At 41.1% G+C, this 2,138-nt stretch overlaps 1 non-coding gene across 1 annotated transcript; it reads right to left on the bottom strand.

The window, feature by feature from the left end:
• Positions 1–1,735: 1,735 nt before the first annotated feature.
• LOC142455844 (small nucleolar RNA SNORA44) lies at positions 1,736–1,860 on the bottom strand. Its single transcript, XR_012785959.1, has one exon. It is a non-coding gene; the product is annotated as a small nucleolar RNA SNORA44 (small nucleolar RNA).
• Positions 1,861–2,138: the final 278 nt, after the last annotated feature.

Below are 2,138 nucleotides of genomic sequence, written 5' to 3'. Positions count from 1 at the left end.
TGTTTGAAATCATGGTAATCATGTTTAATGCTGTGGTATGTTTTTATATTGTCAAGGATTTTTTATTTCAACCACACTGAATGTCTATACTACATTCTGGCGTGGGTGAAGATGACTGCCTAAGGGTCATGTTAGCGTGCTAAAACATGATCGCATCGTCCTCAGTCTTCCTTCATCTTTGCTCAGCTTCCACGTGCACTGTAGGTGAGTGAAAATGCCAGAGTGTATAACAGGTACCCCTTAGACTTCAAAGTGATGTCTTTATTTTTTAATACTTTAAAGAGTTCTTTGGCAACAGATTTGATCAATACAATGCATCATTTGATTTCTTGGCTGCTGCTTCTGTGAGCATTGTTGATCATTTATCTAAATACAGTGCAATCCAGGACAACTTCAGTGTGTTCTCTGTTTACCATAATGTTGTTCATAGGTGTGGATTCATGTGTTCTTTATGTTGAGTGATACAACCTTTTCTGAATCTTGTGTGAATTTCTGGCAGATTCTTGTCAATGTACTGCTGCAAACATTTTTTAAATTGCTTTCAGAAAAATTCTACTTGAATGTGATATTGAGGGTATTGTTTGAGAATTTCCACACTCTGTTGCATCACTCTCCTTTGGAATGAGTGCTAACATGGATCTCTTCCAGTTGGTTGGCCAGACCGCTATCTAGCTGTCTTCTAAATTTCTTAGCACAAATAAACAGGTACTTCCATCCTTCTGTTCCTTTGCTAAAACGTTTACGCCTGTAAATTCCTAAGACTTTTTTTTTGCAAATGGCTTCATGAACGTGGACTTCTTTCTTCAATACCACCAGTCCTTTATTTTATGTTTCTTCCTGAAGTAGATAAATATCTAAAACATTTTTGATACAGTAACTCTGTATTCCTTCCAGTTTTGTTCTCTAGTGGACCCATAGAACAAATTGTTTATTAAAATTCAAGAGCAGGCTAACAGGTGATATAGAGACTGGTAAACTTCCAAGGCCATGCTATTTAATCTCCCTCTAGGTCTTGAACTGATCAAAGACTTATGGCTCAAATTCAGCCAAATGATAGTCAAATCTATGCTCACTCACAGTCACTGAGTCAATTCAAGCTGGTGGTGACCCTGAAGGACAGAGGAGAACTGCCTCTGTGAGCTTCTGAGGCTGTAAATATTTCATAGAATAAATGCCTTGTCTTTCTCCAAAAGAATGGCTGGTGGCTTCAAACTACAGCCCAGTTTCCATCCAACTAGAATACCAACACTCCTTAAGATGGCTCTGTAACGGGAACAGCTACACTGGTGAAGTATGCGCTCTATGATAGTTGCATAGTCTGTTGTCAATTTGAGACTTAAGAGTGAAGAGGTGGAGGTTAGCCTGTCAATCAGGTTGCAGCTTGATGACCTCATTTGGAAGTGGTGGGCAGGACACACAGATACTCCCTGCAAGACATTCCTGTTGAGAAGACACATGGAGCTATGCTAGAGCCCTGGAGCTAAAGGAGCCACATGGGAACCCTGCCAGCACTGAGATGCTTCCACTGCCACTGGATCCCCAAGGCTTTCTGCCCACTGGCTGTGGTCTTCCTGTATTCAGCATCATTGCATGAGTCTGAAGAGGAATTTGCAGATTGGTATCGGACATATGCGCTCATATCAGACTTATAGACTTACGATCTGGACTGGGCTGGGATGTTTTCTCAATATTCAATTGTTCTTGTATATAAGACTTTCTTTTTAAATTTTTTTTATGTTATAGGAAAGGTGAGTGGCAGCTACAGGTACTTTGCTGACCTGAGCTATCAAAGTCTCTCCACGTTGCTCTCGCATGCAGTTGGAGATCAGATGGCCACACTAGCCACAGAGTAAGACTCTTTCTTATACACAACGAGTGTCTATGAATTTGTTTCCCTAGACAGCCCGAACTAACACACGCTCCTTAGAATATTTAACCCTCTGATATCAAAAGAACAGCATTAACCCCAGTGGTTCTCCACCTTCCTAGTGCCACAACCCTTTCATACAGTTCCTCATGTTGTGGTGACCCCCCCAACCATAAAATTGTTTTCCTTGCTACTTCATCACTGTCATTTTGATACTGTTATGAATCAGGCAACCCCCTAAGGGTGGTGAACCACAGATTGAGAAGCGCTG

The sequence above is a fragment of the Tenrec ecaudatus genome, chromosome 8 (genome assembly GCF_050624435.1).
Source record: "Tenrec ecaudatus isolate mTenEca1 chromosome 8, mTenEca1.hap1, whole genome shotgun sequence".
NCBI classification, from domain to species: Eukaryota; Metazoa; Chordata; class Mammalia; order Afrosoricida; family Tenrecidae; genus Tenrec; species Tenrec ecaudatus.
Note: the sequence above shows the minus strand (reverse complement) of the source record. Positions and strands in the feature narration are given on the sequence as shown.